Below are 18723 nucleotides of genomic sequence, written 5' to 3'. Positions count from 1 at the left end.
ATTCAGACTCTGCCTCCAGTTCAAAAGAGAAATTAAATTACAATAAGTTTGCTTTATATGGAATTGATTCATCAGGAGGCAGAGTTTCTCTAATCATATTTAAATATAAGCACTGGGAGCCAAACATTGACCGGGGGTTAAAGGAATATTACGGGTGATTTAATGGAAACCCATTTATAGAGCACAAAAAGAATTTTAAATCACATTGGGGTAGATTGAGGTGATCCCAAATGCAGCAATGAACTTCCACAGCCACTGCTATGTCTTGGAAATGAGATTATTTTAAAGCATTATTGGGCTGGTTGAGGAAGTGTAAAAAAAAATGGTGAGAAAGGAGCGGGAAAATTGTGAATTTTGGCCCCAGGGCAGCTGAGATTTCCACAAGGTAAATAAAAAAATGTGTTCATGGCTCCCAGGATTTTCTCTACCTTTGCTCATCACCAGCAGAACTGGAACTCTATGGATGGGAGAAGAGAAGCAGGGAAGGGTCTGGAGCCCCAGGAGGGGCTGAGGGAGCTGGGAAAGGGGCTCAGCCTGGAGCAAAGGAGGCTCAGGGGGCCCTTGTGGCTCTGCACAAGTCCCTGGCAGGAGGGGACAGCCGGGGGGGTCGGGCTCTGCTGCCAGGGAACAGGGACAGGAGGAGAGCTCAGGCCTCAGGCTGGGCCAGGGGAGGCTCAGGGTGGACAGCAGCAGGAATTTGCCCATGGAAAGGGAGCTCAGGCCTTGGCAGGGGCTGCCCAGGGAGCTTTGCAGTGCCCATCCCTGGAGGTGCCCAAGGAAGGGCTGGACGTGGCACTCAGGGCTCTGCCCTGGGGACAAGGTGGGCATCGGGCACAGCTGGGACTCCATGGGCTGGGAGGGCTTTTCCAGCACCAGGATCCTGGGATTCTGGGATGGAGCTGCACTTTTGCCGCTGTTTCTGGATCTCTGCATTTCTCCAGCCTCCCTGTGCCCCTCAGCAAAGGAGTGCACAGGGAAGGACAAACTAAGACATCGCAGCGTTTAAAAAAACCAAAATCCATCAGCCAGGGAACAAGGAGAGAGGTCAGGAAAGGTGGGGTGGGAGCCCTCGCTCCTCCTCAGCCAACATCTCCTTTTGGAAGTGCCACCTCCACGAGTCTCCTCAGGCACCTCAGCTCAGAGCTCCTGGAGCCTTTCTCTGAACCCTTCCAGCCTGGCCTCAGCAGGGTCATTTCACCTCAGCCTGGCACTCCCAGCATTCCCTATGGAATATCTTGAGGCTACACAACCACAAATCCTAGAGAAACAATATTTAAGTTTTCGAAGACAATTGCCTTGTTTTTAAGCCCAACCACTGGCTTGGCCCAGGGTATGGATTTTGTGCCTGGCAATCTCCAATTTGCAGCAGATGCGAAGGAAAAATATTCCCTACACATCCCCCAAAGTGCCCAAATTCCTTCTCCTTTGTGTTCACTTAACCTTGGCTTCCATCCCACATAACTCCCCTCACCTCAACTATGTTCCATGGAATAACATTGAATTTTGGTCAGTTCACTGTTGGCTTTGTTTGCCCTTGGTGTGTGACAGCCTTGGCTGGGGAGGCTGTGGAGAAGGAATCCAAGATGGGAATCCAATCCTTTGCCTACTACTGCAGGAATAGTTTCCATTCTGGCCCCTATTTTTCACACTCTCCTAACTTTCCAAAACACCTTTGGATATGGAGTTTTCCATGGGTGGTGTTTGCCTGGAGGTGAAATTTGCTTGGGTGAGTGAAAGTTGGAGCAAAGACGTCGCTTTTTCTTTATAGGAGAGTGGGAAAAACCCCTTTTGTTGTTCCAGATTGAGGGGGAGACTGTGTAGAGTTTTCTGCTGAGAGCTGGGATTTGACAGCTCAACCAGAGCTGCTGGGCTCATCCCTGTGTCTGCAGGGCACAATTTGTGTCCAGGCAAGCAGTCACCCCAACTCATTCCTGCCCCTTTTTCCCTGTGGAAGCACAAACCCAGGAGCTGGGTCAGCCCTGAGGGGCTGGAAAAGCTAAAGTTAAATTTCTAATCATTTATTGGAATGTGTTTCATGAGCTTGTGTGTCAGGGCATTGTTTGTCCAGTTAAATCAGGAGAACTGAGTGGGATTAAAAGAGTTGGAATCTTCCTTGTGCCATTGCATTTCTTTTTCCTGCTTAAAATATCTCCCTGAAGTCTGGAGGGCTTGGAGCTGGAATAGCAGCTGAGGAATCCTACGTGGAGCCTGCCTTGGAGGAACAATTATCCTGCTGTGGAATCATGGAATCCCAGAGTGGTTTGGGTTGGAAGGGTCCTTAAAGATCATCCCACTCCATAGGCAGGGACACCTTCCACTATCCCAGGTTGCTCCAAGCCCCATCCAGCCTGGCCTGGATCACTTCCATGCTTGTACAGCTGAGAAGACACTTTCAGGTCACCTTTATTAATGAACAATAATTAGCAACTCATCAGGAACGAACAGCAGTGGAAGGGGTGAGGAGCTGTAGCTCCCCAGAAGTTGTCACTCCATGGGTGACACTGGACAGGGAGGAGTCCCACAGCCACTGCCCCCAGTGGGGTGGGACATTCCAGCAGCAATTCCAGAGCAGGAGCAGTGGATGAACAAACCCAGGGATCCCTGTCAGTCTGGGGAAGGAGCAGAGCAGCCCATCCCTCTCCCTGGAGGGAATTCCATAGGTATGGCAGTTCTCCCACAAATCCCAGCAGCATTTCAGTCCAGCTCAAGCCTTGCCCTCAGTCTGGATTTCTCTGGAAAATCAGACCAGACAGCTCCTGAGGTCACCTCCAGCCTGACTTTCCCAGGATCCCACACCACATTCCAGCTGCTGGGTGGTTGTGCCACGTGTCCCCCATGGCAGTGGCACCAGGGAGCTCAGCAGAGCCAGGCACTGCATGGATTATTCCCTGTTCCCACTGCCCAGGAACTGGGAAAGCATCTCCCCCTCTTTGGATGAGTGTTGCCCTAAGGTGCTCCCCAAATTCATCACTCATGTGAAGTTTGGCTGTACCTGGGCCTCTCAGGTCACCACAATCCCTGACCCTGCTGGAAGTCCCCACCTGCCACCCCTGCCAGGTGTTTGCTGTCCTGCTGTTGGCACGAGATACCAGCCCCACACTGGGATTATCTGCACTGCCCTGGGACCAACCATGGCCATGGGGAATTCAGCCCCATCCTCTGCTCCCGCTAAATGTGTCCTGAATGCCTGGGAGAGATCACAGGATCCCAGAATATCCTGAGCTGGAGGGACCCCCAGGATCCCCCAGTGCCCCCCTGCCCTGCCCAGACCCCCCAACAAGCCCAGCCTGGGCATCCCTGGATGCTCCTGGAGCTCTGGCAGCCTCGGGGCCGTGCCCATTCCCTGGGGAGCCTGGGCAGTGCCAGCAGCCTCTGGGGAAAGAAGAGCCTTGCCCTAAAAGCCAACCTAAATCCCTGCTGGGCCAGCTGCAGCCTCTCCCCAGGTCCTGTCAGGTCACAGGGAGCAGAGGTTGGAGCTGTCCCTCCTTCTCCCCTCACACGAAAGTTGTACCTGCAATGAGTCTCCTCTGAGTCTCCTCCACTCTCCCAAGTGGGTCATGTCCTCACCACCCTGCCCCAGAGGGGAGCAGCTGGTCCTGCAGTGATGGGACAGGGTGGAAATCTGAGACACCAGGGACAGAGGTGAGGACTGTCCAGCGGGTCAGTGAGTGCAGAGCGAGGCACGCGCGGTCAAAATCCTTTGTGGCTGGCAAGTGTAATCCTGTGGTCAAGGACCAGCAATCAGCACTGGCCTCACACAGAGGAGCTTCTGGCAAGGAATCGTTCCTGAAAGTCAGCTTCCATTTCATTGCACATCTGCAACCAGTGGCAGCTTGCGGTTCCAGAGGTCACTCACATTCCCCGTGCCCAGGGAGAAGGGTCATGGCACTGGGAGGAAGCTGAGGGGGGTCATCACATGCTGGCCTGACCTTTTCCTTCTCCAGGCTGCAAGGCACAGCTCAGATCCCTCTGCCAGCTGCTCATGGTGATGCCTTGGAGCAGCAGCTCCAGGATAAGGGGGATTTGCTCTTCTGCTTCCCAAACTCTGTGGTAACAGAGGCTGGAACAAAGGGGGTCCACAACACTTCTCCCCAAGAATGACCAAAATCAAGAGGATCAAAAAATAGAAGAGTTCAAACAGCCCCAGGGCCCTCAGTTCCCTGCTGGCCCCATGTCATGGAGCTCTGTGATCCTGCAGGTCCCATTGCAGCTCCTCAGAAGGACAGCTCCAGGCTCTGCTCCTGCCACAGGGACAGCAGCAGGATCCTGGCTGCAGCTGGCCCAGCAGGGATTTAGGTTGGCTTTTAGGGCAAGGCTCTTCTTTCCCCAGAGGCTGCTGGCACTGCCCAGGCTCCCCAGGGAATGGGCACGGCCCCGAGGCTGCCAGAGCTCCAGGAGCATCCAGGGATGCCCAGGCTGGGCTTGTTGGGGTGCAGTGATCAAAGCAGGAACAGACAGATCTGTAGGGCAGTGGAATGACCTGAAAGAAAAAAAATCCCATTGGATTTGGTAGCTGGAGCCCAATCCTGGCCTTCCACCAGGAAGGACCTCAGAGCTGCTGCTCAGCGCCTGGCAGTGACATCTGTGTGACATCTGTGCCCCAGCTCTGCTCGTTGTCACTGCTGGAGGAACCCCTGACCTCAGCAGTGCTGGCTCCATCTCATTTACTCTATGGTCTCCCTCACACAATTCACAGAATCCCAGGATCCCAGGGGCTGGAAAAGCCCTCCCAGCCCATGGAGTCCCAGCTGTGCCCGATGCCCACCTTGTCCCCAGGGCAGAGCCCTGAGTGCCACGTCCAGCCCTTCCTTGGGCACCTGCAGGGATGGGCACTGCAAAGCTCCCTGGGCAGCCCCTGCCAAGGCCTGAGCTCCCTTTCCATGGGCAAATTCCTGCTGCTGTCCACCCTGAGCCTCCCCTGGCCCAGCCTGAGGCCTGAGCTCTCCTCCTGTCCCTGTTCCCTGGCAGCAGAGCCCGACCCCCCCGGCTGTCCCCTCCTGCCAGGGACTTGTGCAGAGCCACAAGGGCCCCCTGAGCCTCCTTTGCTCCAGGCTGAGCCCCTTTCCCAGCTCCCTCAGCCCCTCCTGGGGCTCCAGACCCTTCCCAGCTCTCTCAGGAGGGTTTTCCTGTCCCTGAGCTTCCTGAAACTCTTCACAGCTGAGGCAGGAGTTTCCCCATCACAAATGGTTGCTCTTCTTTCTAGCCTTGAAGGAATCCTTTAATTTTTTTCCCTTTTGCCCTCCAATTTGCCTTTCCTCCAGTTTGGCCAGAGACCTCCCTGGATCCCACAGCTCCTGAAGCTCCACTCCATGAAATATCCCTGAAGACAACACTTCCAGGGATCCAGGGACAGCCACAGCTGCTCTGGGCACCCTCACAGGGAAGAATTTCTCCCTAATTTCCAACCTAACCCTACTCCACATCAGCCCCTGGTTTTGGGAAGTGTCAGAGCCCAGCACGAAACTCATTATGCAAATGAGGCCGGCTCCTGGTGTTATTCCTCAGTAATGAGCAGCAGACCTTGAATGGTGACCTTTCCCTGTTGTTGAGTTTTCTCTGCTGCTCGGTTTGTTGGGTTTTTTATTTTTATTGTTACGACTCCGTCCTCGCCTCACCAGGCCCGAGCCGGGTGGATTGGGCACAGCTGAAGGTCAGGAGCTTTTTCCTGCCAGCTCTGCCCATGGAAGTGGCTGGAGCAGAGCTGGAGGGGGGTGTGTTTATGGCCATGCAGATGAGCTCGCACTTGGATGAGTTCCTGCTGGAAGGAGCAGGGTTGGAGCTGGATGGAAGCACAGCTCTGTGGGGACACGCTGTGGTGGCTCCCGAAAAACACAACCCAGCTTTTCCTGGGCTGAGGGAGGGAGCAGGAGCAGGTGAGGAACCCAAGATGCCAACTCAGAGGGGACAGCAGGGGCCAGGGTCTGGGAGCCAAAATCCAGCGCTGAGCGCTTTGAAATGAGGAAAATGTTGATTCCAGTTCTGCACTTGGTGTCCTGTTAACTCAGCTGGATTCAGAGGAAAGGCCAAGGGCATCCCAGCTGGAAATCAGGAGCCAGGGAAACTCTGGGATTGCCTCTGGAGTAACCCCAGGGGTGGGCAAGGATCCCTCAGGGAGCACCGACTGAACTGGGGGAGTTATTCCTGTGCAAGGGAATACATAACTCCAATGTAGTATTCCCAGCAGGCTTGTCCAGCTCCAGCTGCCCTTCCAGGGGAAATTCTTTGATTCCTTCAAAAGGAGGCTCAGGGGACCCTTGTGGCTCTGCACAAGTCCCTGGCAGGAGGGGACAGCCGGGGGGGTCGGGCTCTGCTGCCAGGGAACAGGGACAGGAGGAGAGCTCAGGCCTCAGGCTGGGCCAGGGGAGGCTCAGGGTGGACAGCAGCAGGAATTTGCCCATGGAAAGGGAGCTCAGGCCTTGGCAGGGGCTGCCCAGGGAGCTTTGCAGTGCCCATCCCTGGAGGTGCCCAAGGAAGGGCTGGACGTGGCACTCAGGGCTCTGCCCTGGGGACAAGGTGGGGACAGGTTACAGATTGGACTCCATGGGCTGGGAGGGCTTTTCCAGCACCAGGAATTCCAGGGATTCTCCTTTGACTCCCTCTCCAGCCCCTTCCCAAGCTCCATTATGAAAGTTTCAGTCCCATGGGACTAAACCACCCAAATTCTCAAAGTTGTTTTGGTTCCTCAGTCCTACTGATTAAAATATGGATAATACCCCTTGAAGGTTTACACTTTCCTTTGCTTCCCTGAAAGAGACTCAGAAAATCCACATTTTCCTTTGAAATTATGGAGTCTGTGGTGGTCCTGTCACCAGGAAACCTGGCCTTGGACACTTCAGGGATCCAGGGGCAGCCACAGCTTCTCTGGGCACCCTGTGCCAGGGCCTCACCACCTTCACAGGAAGGAATTTCTTCCCAATATCCCATCTAATTCCACTCACTGTCAGTTTAAAATCATTGTCCCATGTCAAAGGACAGGTTTAAGGACCTGGTTACACCTTAGAGAATTCCAGATAAGAATGTATCCATCATTCCAGCCAAATAATCATCTGTAATTTATGGTGTCAGAGCATATTCCTATTTGGCCATTTCTTCATGGCCTGTTTGGTTTCTAGTTTATTTTTTTATAGTTTTTTGTTTCATAGGGTTTTTTTGTTTATAGTTTGTTTTTTTTTTATCTACATGTGTAAAAAGCAGGAGGATCCCATTTTGGTTCACCATGGATTCTCAACATGGACTTTTTTTACTGGAATGATATCCTAGAGAAAAGATAAACATTTTGCTTTTTTAATTGTCCCTTCCAATCAGAAATTGGATTGAGAGCAAAGACTCAACTGGAGCTGGGACCTGCATCCTCCAGGGTGCTCGAAGAGAAAAACTAAGGGATGTCCTGCTGCCCTGATTTATGGAAAAATGTGTCTCTGGATGAGATTAAATCTTCTCCTGCTTCCCTGGCAAAAGTGCCCCAGATATTTTTCTCTCTAATCAGACTCCCTCTCGTTTATCAGGATGTTTAGGCAGAGCTGGAGGTCAAACAAACGGCTCCGTGCTCGGCCAGGCACAGGCTGAGACGGAGCCTTTGGAGTGAGGAATGGGAAGAAATCTCCTCCCCACAGGTTTGGGCTCCTGATAAGTGGGGACACGAGTGTCACATCACTCCCCAACCCACTCTTGAGCACTTGTGGTTTTAATTCTGATATTCTCAGCAATATGTGGAATGTTTATCAAAATTAAAACCTGAATAAAGCACAAAATATGAAGTGTTAGGGGTGAGTTTTAAGAGAAATTCTGGGTTTGATGAGAGGTTTGAGACCTCCCTTCAGGGATCAAATTACTCCAGGTGAGTTCTGAGCTGTGGGATCTGTGTTTGTATTTTAATGATGCAGAATTTGATCATTCTGGGTGTGGGTTGGCAAAATTGACTCCCAGAGATGGGGATCCCTCCAGTTCAAGGCTCTTTGTCTTCAGCCAAACATCCAAATCATTCCAAATTCAGAATTTGGGTGTTTTGGGGTTGTTCTGGAGCAGGATCAGTTTGCCAGGAGGAACCTTTCCATTTGGGATCAGCTCAGATGGGAATGGATCAACACGAGGAATATCCAGAGCTGAAGCTCAGCTCCTTCCACACATGGATGAGTGGGATGCAATCCAGGTCTGGATTCGTATTTGAGGGAATTGCAGACAAGGAAGGTCAGCTCTGTCTCCTGGTCAAAGAAAATTCCTGAATTACATCCCTGAGTGCTGGCTTTTCCTTTGGGATATCTTTTGGGATAACCTCAGTGGAAGCACACATGCAAAACCAGGAGTCTGTCCCATGAAATCCACTGATTCCCAGCTCCACAGCAAGCTGAAGGTCACTGGAGCAGACAAGGAGCAGACAAAAAAATAAACACCCACTTGACTCCAGACTCTTGGATGTTTGTGGGACCAAATCCTGACTTTTAGCTGGAATCTGGTGTCTGTTATAACCAGTTTGCATTAGGAACCTTGTGCTGGTTTTTTCTGCCACAGAACATCACATTCCTGAAAATCAAACTCCAGGATTTACCCCCCAAGTCAGCACTGCACACAGTCCAGATTTACACACACACCCAAGTCTGCAGACACACTGTGAAAAATTGGATTTATTTTCAAAATTAACATGAATTTTTATGAAAATGGTAATTCCTTCTCTTTGTTCCATCCTCAGGTCAACGAACGGCAGTGCCAGAAATACTCAGCTCATGGTTCTTAAATGTGGCAGTGCAACCAAAAACAAAAGCAGGATCAAAAGGCACCTCCATGATGTTGGTGGGATAAATGGATAAGCCAGGCTTTTCTGGCCATCACACTCAGAGTACTTGAGAAATTCCAAGGTGAATCAAGACTTCCTGGCTTTTTCCTGGAGCTGTTTCTGGAGCCTTCCATGGAGACGCCAGGATGTGTTTCTAGAGAGCTGGACATGAGCAGCTCCAGCAGGGCAATTATCCGGAGGGAATCCAATTAAAAGATTACTGTTCTCTTGCCAGGGTGTTCTAGAGATGCACAGAATTATCTGTTGAAATCCCTCAGGCAGCTTACCCGGAATAACCTTCTCCTGGATCCACTCCAGCTCCCAGGGGAGGCTCCAGCTCAGGAAATCATCTCTGTGTGGAGCAGCACTCCAGCTTCAGCTCCAAGTCAGGCACGGATGTGAGAGGCACTTCCCAGCAGGATGAAGGGAACTGCACCGTCCCTGCCTCCTAAAATGCAGATGGAACGGCAGCAGGAAGGTTCTGGTGGATTTCAGAGAGCTGGGAGGAGGCTGCTGAAAGTCTCCATGGATTTGCTGAGCTTTGTAGAGTCATGGAATGATTTTTGGGTTAGGAGGGATCTTGAAGATCATCCCACTCCCACCCCTCTGCCATGGCAGGGCCACCTCCCACTGTCCCAGGAGCTCCCAATGTCCAGCCTGGCCTTGGGCACTGCCAGGGATCCAGGGGCAGCCCCAGCTGCTCTGGCAATTCCATCCCAGCCCCTGCCCACCCTGCCAGGGAACAATTCCTGCCCAAGATTCCATCCAGCCCTGCCCTCCTTAAACCACCCCCGGTGCTACCACTCCATGCCCTCCTTGGCCATGGGAATACCCAGAGTTCTGGAGTGCAGATTATCTCCCAAATCCCACATCCCCTCACCCTGGGAGCCATCCCAGCGAGGGAGATGACCCCATGTGACCCAGCACACCAGCATGAGGACTTCCCCTGGCTCCCAGAACCTTCCCGAGGGAGCTGGTGCTGGATAGGGGATATTGGGAAGCCAGCCTGGCTCAGAGCAGGCTCAGTGCAGGATCCAGAGCATTCCCAGGGGTGCCACCAGGCCCTCACCCCGGAGCCCAGGCTGGCTGCCAGGGCAGGGCTGGCCTCTGCCTGCCCCTCCAGAGGCGAGGATTTTCTGCTGGAAGCAGGAGCTGGGTTGCAAGACCCGTTTGCACAACAGCATCACAAATGGGCCCAAGGTCAAGGCAGGGGGAGGAAACAAGAAACGAAGAATGTTCCTGCGTTCGTGCAACACATCCCACGTTTCATGGGCAGGGATTTCTTAACTCCTGTGCTGACACCCTTGTTTGCCTCCCTTGGGTTGGAAATGATCAGCTCTCCTTGCTTTTAACCATGTGGGAAGCCCCAAATAACCCTGAGTCTCCGGCTTTTCTGCGGCCTCGGGATGAGTTTTGGCCTCCGTGACCTCCTGGGATGGTTGTGTGTCAAACTGGGATTTTTCCTGCCAAAATAAACAGCAGTGGAAATGCAACTTTCTCCGACAGCTGGCCTCAGGAGGTCGTGTGGGGTGGCTGCTCTGGTTTTCTGGGTCATTCATACGTCCTGACCTAGCCTTTGCTTCCCCTCGGTCTGTGCAGCAGCCACTTCCAGAATTCCAGGATTCCATCACTCCCAGGAATGGGAATGAGGCTCTCTGGGCTGTGTCAAGTGAAAAATAACCAGCACTTCTTTCATTGTCAACTGCAGGGTGCAGCAAACCCAAAATATGCAGCAGTTCTAGACCTGACCTGGTATTTCTGCCAGACTCTGAGCTCGGCACAGGTCGTACCCAGTGGCCAGGTGCTCATCCCAGAATTCTGGTGGGATTTGTTCCTCCTGTTCCTGCCTGTGGCACAAACACAGACCTCACCAGTGACACCATCCCAGAATCCCAGAATGAGCAGGTTTGGAAGGGCCCTCTGGAGATCACCCAGTCCCACCCCCTGCCCAGGCAGGGTCACCCTGAGCAGGTGACACAGGAACACATCCAGGTGGCTTTGGGATGGCTCCAGGGAGGGAGAATCCATCACCTCCCTGGGCAGCTGTTCCAGGGCTCCATGGAAAAATATCTTTCCTCAGATTGAGGAGGTTGAACTCCAACCCATTTCTCCTCCCTGACTCTTTAGTAATAAGAATAAAATAATCATTAAAAATAGAAGGGATTAAGATATGTAAAATTGTGAGTTCCTACATCTGGTTTGCAACCTGGTCTAGGGGATGTTCCCTTCCCATGGCAGTGGGAACAAGATGAGAATAGCGGGAAAAGCTTCCAACAGAACAAGGCTCAGGAGCATCCTGGATTTTTTCAGAGCTCAGGAGGGCTGGGATTTAATCCTTGGCTTCATCCCTCTGTTTTCTAAACAGCCTTCATTTAAAATGTTCCTTGCTAAGGAGTCAGGGAAATGGTGGAATTCTCTTGCCCATGGGGATCAGGCCGCCTGTTTTCCTGAGGAATTGTGGGAACAGATCCTTCACTGCTCCGTGAACTTTTCAGGAATAATTCTGTAATTCCATGAGCATGTGGCTTACCAACACCACACTCCATGAAAGTCAGTGTTGATGGGAACTTGGCTCCAGTTCAGGCTCTCCAGGTGCTCTTCCATCCCAGCTCCCCATGGAATTCCATGGACTTCAGCCAGGAGAGCAGAACCAGTTTGGTTTTGATCCATGCCGGCAGGGCTGGAACCAATGTGAGCCCAAATATCCCCGCACCTCCATCCTGATCCACCTCATATCCACCTGCCATCAAACCCTCTCTGAACATCCATGGAATACACCCACATCCATGGAATTCACCAACATCCATGGAATGCACCCACGTCCATGGAATGCACCAACATCCATGGAATTCACCAAGATCCATGGAATTCACCAATATCCATGGAATACACCAATGTCCATGGAATACACCAATATCCATGGAATACACCAATGTCCATGGAATACACCAATATCCATGGAATACACCCACGTCCATGGAATACACCAATGTCCATGGAATACACCAATGTCCATGGAATACACCAATTTCCATGGAATACACCTCCAAGAGGATTTCTGTCCTGGCTCAGCCACGAGTCCAAGAGGGACACTCTGGCACACAAAGCACCCTGAGGGGGACAGGTTGTGATTTCTCTTCTGAGCCCTGAAGAACCTTCTAGAAAGGCTCTGGCTGTTCTCCTGTGCTCCCCTTTTTATTCCCCTTGTCCCATCCAGAGCTCCATGAAGTCCCAGCACCTTTGCCCCAGAAGGGAAGCTCTGACAGGAGCATCCAGGTGACCTTTGCATCCTTCCTTGGTCTCCTCTGCATTTTTTTTTCTCTTCCCACCGTTCTCTTTCCTGCCTCTCCCTCCCCTTTCCCAGACAGGGTGGGGAGGTTTTAGGTGAAGAAATCCTTCAAGAGGATGGACAAACCTGAGGGATTAAGGAAGGACATGCAGGTGGGGCAGGCATGTGGTCACACCTCCCCAGACTAATCCTCTGCTGGGACTGGACACCGTGTCCTTTTACTCAAACCCTCTGGATGCATTTTCCCTCCGTGAATCAAACTCCTTTGGAATGTTTGCACCTCCAGGATCCTGTGGCACGAAGGTCCCACAGCTTAGCAGTGGGAAGGGAGAAGTGGATAAGGTGAATTGGGAAATCCAGGAATTGGATCCAGCTTCCAGGCCACTGTGGTGAGGAGATGAAAGGAGAAGGAATGGGACTGGAAAGCAGGAGTGCTGCTGTGGGAATTCAGCCCTGTCAGACTCTGAGCTGGCCCTGCCCACGCGAGCTGTGGCAATCAGTGGCCTCTGGCAGAGCCCTGCTCTCCTGCCAAACCCAGGGCCTGGTGCTGCAGCTGCTGATCTGCCTCCCTCTGCTTTGAGAGGACAGGACTTGGCAGGAAAATGGGAATTCAGCAGGGCTGCCTTGCCCAGTTTCCATTCCCTGGAAACCCCCAGGCTCTGGAGGAGTTGATTGTGACAGTGGCAGGCGGGATGGGATGATGGTGACCATTGCACACCTGGGCTGCAGGTTCTGGGAACTGTTTCCCACTGCAATTCCAAATAAAACCTCAGGTCCCTCCTTGAGGCCAACCACAAACTTTTGTCCTTCTGGTACCATCTGCTGCCTCACTCGCCTGTCTCTGGAGTCTTGTGTGGAAGTGAAGAGAACCTGGAATGGTTGGAAAAGACCTGTAAGATCCCATAACGGAGCACCACCAAGTCCACCCCAAAATCCTGTTCCAAAGAGCCACATCTACATGGCTTGAAATCCCTCCAGGGATCTTCTGGGCAGCCCCTGCCAAGACCTGAGCTCCCTTTCCATGGGCAAATTCCTGCTGCTGTCCACCCTGAGCCTCCCCTGGCCCAGCCTGAGGCCTGAGCTCTCCTCCTGTCCCTGTTCCCTGGCAGCAGAGCCCGACCCCCCTGGCTGTCCCCTCCTGCCAGGGACTTGTGCAGAGCCACAAGGGCCCCCTGAGCCTCCTTTGCTCCAGGCTGAGCCCCTTTCCCAGCTCCCTCAGCCCCTCCTGGGGCTCCAGACCCTTCCCAGCTCCGTTCCCTGCCCTGGACACGCTCCAGCCCCTTCAGGGCTCTCTTGTGAGGGCCCAACGTGATTCTTCAGTGAGGCTTCAGCTCCACAGGTTGTGTTCATCCGAGAAAAGCCCAGGATGACAAAAAGCCCACTTGAATGTGATGGATCAGGACCCACTTTTATTTCCAGGACTCACAGTTGGGTGTCAAGTGTGTAAAGATCAGAGCAGAGGGCCCAGCTCAGAGCCTGGATGAGGGACATGAGGGACAGTGGGGCCTGCACACCAGCACTGCTGCTGGTTCCAGCCACTGAGGGCAGAGCAGCTCTGGATTCAGATTTTCCACTCCATGGAAGGAGAGGAGAGGTGGGAACGAACAGCAGCTTGTTGTGTGACTGTCCTTGGTGGCATTTGTACTTTTCATGTACCTCAGACCCCCTTCCAAAGCCTGAAGGAGCCCCAGGAAAGCTGGAGAGAGACAATTGCCAAGGGCTGCAGGAATTGCCAGGAGCCAGGGAATGGCTGCCAGTGGCAGAGGGCAGGGCTGGATCTTGGGATCTTGGGCAGGAATTGTTCCCTGGCAGGGTGGGCAGGGGCTGGGATGGAATTGCCAGAGCAGCTGGGGCTGCCCCTGGATCCCTGGCAGTGCCCAAGGCCAGGCTGGACATTGGGAGCAGCTGGGACAGTGGGAGGTGTCCCTGCCATGGCTGGGGTGACACTGGATGATCTTTAATATTCCTTCCAACCCAGACCATTGAAAAAAAAACCAAACCTAAGCAATTAAACAAACCAAAAGACCCCAAAAACCTCCAGCCATTGCTGCTGCCAATCATTTACTTTGCCTTTCTTGGTGTTTTGAGCAGACATTGCCCTCAGGTACCTACAGGTTGTTGCAGTTCAGCTGCAGCACCAAGATTTTCATTACAGCTGAAAGAATGGGGAACCCCTCAATATTTCAAAGGGATCAGTGTGGACACCTCAAGTTTCTCTTCCCCTCTGAAGGACACACACACACCTGAGCATTTCAGGTGTCACATCTGCTCTTCCCAGCCAGAAATATCCGTGTTTGCATTTTCAGTTCAAGGCTTTGTGCAGCCAACACCCTCATTTATCCCCTGAAGCTTTTGCAACAGCAACACATAAAACCATGGCAACAAAGCTGGGCACTGCAGCCTCCTCCTGCCTCCATCCCTGCAGCCTGGGCTGAGGCAGCAAAGCTTTTCTTGGCAGGACATCATTTCTCTCCACCACTCCCTGACCAGAGGGCACAGCCAGGTCTCTTCTGCCATGTCCCAAGGGAAAGGAGGAGAGGAAATAGCCTCAAATTGCACCAGGGGAGGCTCAGATTAGGGATTAGAAACAAATTTTCTCTCACAGAGTGTTCAGGCCTTGGGATGAGCTGCCCAGCAAGGTTTGGAGTCCCTGGAATTGTCCCAGAGGAGTCTGGATGTGGCCCTTGGGGACAGGCTTTGGGCTGATGCTGGATGAACACAAAAGTCTCCTGGTGATTCTGGGACTCTGGGATTTTTCTTCAGCCACAAAGAACCATCCCAGGTGTCCCTCTCCACCAGGAATTAAGGACAGGGCATCCCAGTGTGGTGTGTGACCTTCAGCCATGGAGTTATTGGAATATTTAGAGGCAGGTTTTTACCAGACATGAATATTTTGGGGGCACCCTTTGGTCAGCAGCCAACATTGCAGCAGAGCAGCTGTTCCTCTGATCCTATGGGAAAAGATGGGGGTCAAACAAACCCAAAGTGTCATTACAGGTGATCAGACTCTGTAACACTAAATGAAGTCTCAGGATCTCTCAGGAAATCAAAATACCCCAATGGTTTGACTCAACAGTCAAAGACCCCAGGAGATGGAAGGACAGTTCCATAAGAAATAAACAATTCCAAAGGGTTTCCTCAGTTAAAAAGGAAACCCAGCCTCAACAGGGTAAGGCATCCAAAGTACCACATTTGTTTATTGTAGGTGATGGAGGGAAACAGTGGAATATTGGGAGAAAAAGGGATCAAGTGCATTGAAAACTCCTCTGGAAAGAAATGTCTGGGGGAGATGATTATTAACAACAGTCTTCGGCGGTCCAGGAGCATCACAGAATCATTTAGGTGGGAGAAGGCATCCTGTAGTGGTTCTGGTTTGCTAACTTGATTTTTTTTTGGCTAATATACTAATTTAATGTAGTGGGTTTAATGTTGGCTAAACGTTTTTTGCAGTTATTAGAACTATTTATTTATGTTTTGTTGTGAGATATCACAAATCACTTCCATACCCAACATTTTTCTCTCTTCACTACAAACCAATTAAAACAAAACTAGCACACCTCCAAAACATGGGTGATCCCTTCCTACACAGGAATCCCATTATTCCATTATTCCATGAGCTCAGGAGCATTTTGCTTTGCAATACTTTCAGACTAATGTTAAGGTTTCCAGTTTTCCTGCTCTTTGTCTGCTCCTCCTCCTCCTGTTTAATCATTCCCACCCTGTCTGTCCTTGACCACCTCGTTGCTCTCCAGACCCAGCAAACCCTGAGCAAAGGAGGACAAGCAGCAGACTGGGATCATTCAAGGAATCTTTGGTTTCATTTGGAACAAGCCTGGCCAGGAACAGCTGATAGAACAGAGGGGTTGAAGGAGGGATAAATGTAATAATTAATTGCCAATAACCACATTATTGGTAGTTATTCCTGAACTTGGGAACTTCCAGGCTCCTGTCTCATTTCCATAGCCAGATAAAAGAGCTCCAAGTGACTTTCTCCAGCTGGGATCATCCAGGGAATGTCTGTGCATGGCACAGAGAGGTCCCTCTGGGGTTCTCAGAGCACACAGAAGCTGTGCCAGCTCCCTGGACTCCTGGGGGCAAAGCCAAGGGAACCTGCCAGGAAAAATGTGGGATCAGGAGGAAATGCTGCCAGCAGCTCATCCCTGAGCTGGGAGGGTTCATCTCAGAACAGCTCCAGGAGCAAGGAGAGCAGTAACCATGGCAATGGCAGGAGTTCCCACAGGGATCAGCCACACCAGGAGCACATCTCTGTCCCTCTGGGGTGTGCTGTGGCTTCAGGGTCACTCCATGCTGCCTTCCTGTCCCTCAAAGATGACATTTCTTAGGCAGGACTGGCTGTAAAATGAAAATGTGTTTTTTACAGCAGGCCTGTCCCAGCCCAAGCGCTTGGGGAGCATTTTGCACCTCAATCCCACCATAATCCCCTTTCTTGGATGTCCCCACCAGAGCAGGAGCTGCTGCTGATGCTCCTGAACAAAACCTTTTCCTTTTCCTCTCTCTTTTCAATCTCATTTCCCTCAGCAAATTCCTGCTCCCTCAGGTGTCTCAGAGCCTCTCAGAGGTGTCAGCATGTGCTGTTTGCCAGAAAGAAAGTCAACACTCATCCATTCTCCTTTTTTTTTTTATTGTTTGGTTTGGTTTTCTGGGGTTTTTTTAGGAAGTTTTTGTGTTTTTCTGCTCCAGCTCATGAGTGAGGTGCCCACAGAGCAGAGCTCCTGGCTGGCTCTGAGGATTTGCTTCTCCAGCAAGGGCATGGAAGTGTTGCTCACTTGATCCTGATCCTGAGGGAGGAAAAGAGAAGGAAAGGGAAAGGGAAAGGGAAAGGGAAAGGGAAAGGGAAAGGAAAAGGAAAAGGAAAAGGAAAAGGAAAAGGAAAAGGAAAAGGAAAAGGAAAAGGAAAAGGAAAAGGAAAAGGAAAAGGAAAAGGAAAAGGAAAAGGAAAAGGAAAAGGAAAAGGAAAAGGAAAAGGAAAAGGAAAAAAATACCTATTTTGGGTGTTGAGCAGTCTGACTGCTCAGTGCTCACCTCTTGTGTCCAGATCAGCAAAGAAAATTCTTGTTTTTATCCCTGCTGGTGCTACTGGTTTATTCATAGAAACAGGGATTGATTTGGGTTGGAAGGGACCTTAAAGATCAGCCCATTCCACAATCCCAGGTTGTTCCAAGCCCCATCTTGGCCTTGGGCACTTCCAGGGATCCAGGGGCAGCCACAGCTGCTCTGGGCACTCTGTGCCATGTCCTCACCACCCTCACAGCCAAGAATTCTTCTCATCATAATTATTATCATCATAATTACTATCATCATAATTATTATCATCATAATTTTACAGAGTTCATCTTTACCCTTCTGGCTCACCAAAAATGGAGTTGCATCCAGGTTTATCCCCAAGAAAGCTCTTTTCCAATATCTAAACTTGCAGCAATCAGCACAAAGGCTCATTCCCAGATCCGACAGGATGACTGATGCAAGCTGTCAGCCAATATTTGACTTTCCAGGTGAGATTAGATTTAGCTTTTAATTTAATATAAACATAAAGCGTGCAGTGCAAGGCACTTATTTCACAGGCAACTGCTCCAAGCTTTGTGCAGGCTGGAGGCTCCTTAAAGACATCCCTGATCTTTTTGGGACTTTCATCCCATTAGCCAGTGGAGTTGGAAAATCCTGAGTGTTCTGAATCTCCTCAGGGAAAGACACAGCAAAGGTAAGTTGCTGTTAGGTCTATTTCCTCTTGAAAAATGATAGTGAATTTGGATGTAAATCAAGGAAAAAACAGATTTTACAGACAGTAAAGGCAGTTTGTATTTCTATTTTCTTGTTAAGTTTGATTAATTACCTTTATCCCCTATATCTGAGCATGTGTGAGGGTGTAACTGCAGAGGGATCCACCCGCACATGTACCTGAATCTTTGTGTGCACACAAGGCTGAATTCCTGAATTCCTGAATTGAAAGACATCCCTAAATTTTATCAGCAATGAAAATTCACTGCCTCTTCCCACTGGATGCAGTGAACTCCTTGTTCTTCAGGACTGGACTGGGAACAAAGGGCTTTTGAGGAAAGATTTCCACAGGTTTTAGGGCTTGGTTGGCCTGAAGAACTGAAGGAATTGCCCACATTAAAGTGGGACAGCCTGGGTGGGAATGGGATCTGGTGGGAATGGGATTTGGTGGGAAGGAATGCTGCAGGGGGATTCTCCTCCTGTGGGACACACACCTGAGCAGCACAAGGGTCTAAATTTTGGGATAAATGGGATCAAATGTGGCTTTGCTGCACCAGGCAGTGTCTCTGCCACTCTGGGGACTTTCCCAAATGGTCCCTGAGGCAACTCCAGGGATGGAGACTCAGCCTCCACGTCCCTCCCATGTCTTTGTCTTCTCCTCAGGAGAAATCCTCCTTCCCCTGGAGTTTCTGTAGGGAAGGGACAGTGCCACGACCCCTGTGACAGGGCCATGGGGACCCTGATCAAAATGTCCCCCAGAGCAAAGGGACCTGAGTGGGCTCCAGGATGAGCAGAGGGATGGAGAAGCTCTGCTGGCAGGAAAGGCTGGCACAGCTGCCATTGTTCAGCCTGGCCAGGAGAAGCTTTGGGCTGAGCTCAGGGTGGCCTTGCAGGGCCTGAAGGAGCCCCAGGAAAGCTGGAGAGAGAC

The 18723-nt window shown here is 51.3% G+C and overlaps 1 protein-coding gene across 1 annotated transcript in view; it reads left to right on the top strand.

The window, feature by feature from the left end:
• LOC131581151 (trifunctional purine biosynthetic protein adenosine-3-like) overlaps nucleotides 1–18723 on the top strand; it is a 310961-nt gene that overhangs the window by 107343 nt on the left and 184895 nt on the right. The gene's annotated exons all lie outside the window — the stretch shown is intronic.

Source organism: Poecile atricapillus, chromosome 1 (genome assembly GCF_030490865.1).
Source record: "Poecile atricapillus isolate bPoeAtr1 chromosome 1, bPoeAtr1.hap1, whole genome shotgun sequence".
In the NCBI taxonomy this organism is placed as follows: Eukaryota; Metazoa; Chordata; class Aves; order Passeriformes; family Paridae; genus Poecile; species Poecile atricapillus.
Note: the sequence above shows the minus strand (reverse complement) of the source record. Positions and strands in the feature narration are given on the sequence as shown.